Genomic DNA, 262 nt, shown 5'->3' with positions numbered 1-262 from the left:
GCTTGGGGTGCCATCTCCCTGCAGGCAGGGTGGCCATGGGCAGCTGAGCACGTTGTCCATCAACCTGAGCAAGCCTTGGTTGGGTGTATCCAACACCTTCTGCTCTGCTCTGGTGTCTCCTCTGCTTGGGAGCTGTGAGGTTGGTTGGGGTGACAGGATGTGTGTCCTGGGGAGGGGGCTGGAGACCAAGGAGGGGAAGGGGCTGGAGCAGAAGGAGAAAGGTCTGGAGAACTTCCAAGGAGCAGCTGAGGGAGCTGGGGGT

Source organism: Chaetura pelagica, unplaced genomic scaffold (assembly GCF_000747805.2).
Source record: "Chaetura pelagica isolate M959 unplaced genomic scaffold, ChaPel_1.0 scaffold681, whole genome shotgun sequence".
NCBI classification, from domain to species: Eukaryota; Metazoa; Chordata; class Aves; order Apodiformes; family Apodidae; genus Chaetura; species Chaetura pelagica.
Note: the sequence above shows the minus strand (reverse complement) of the source record.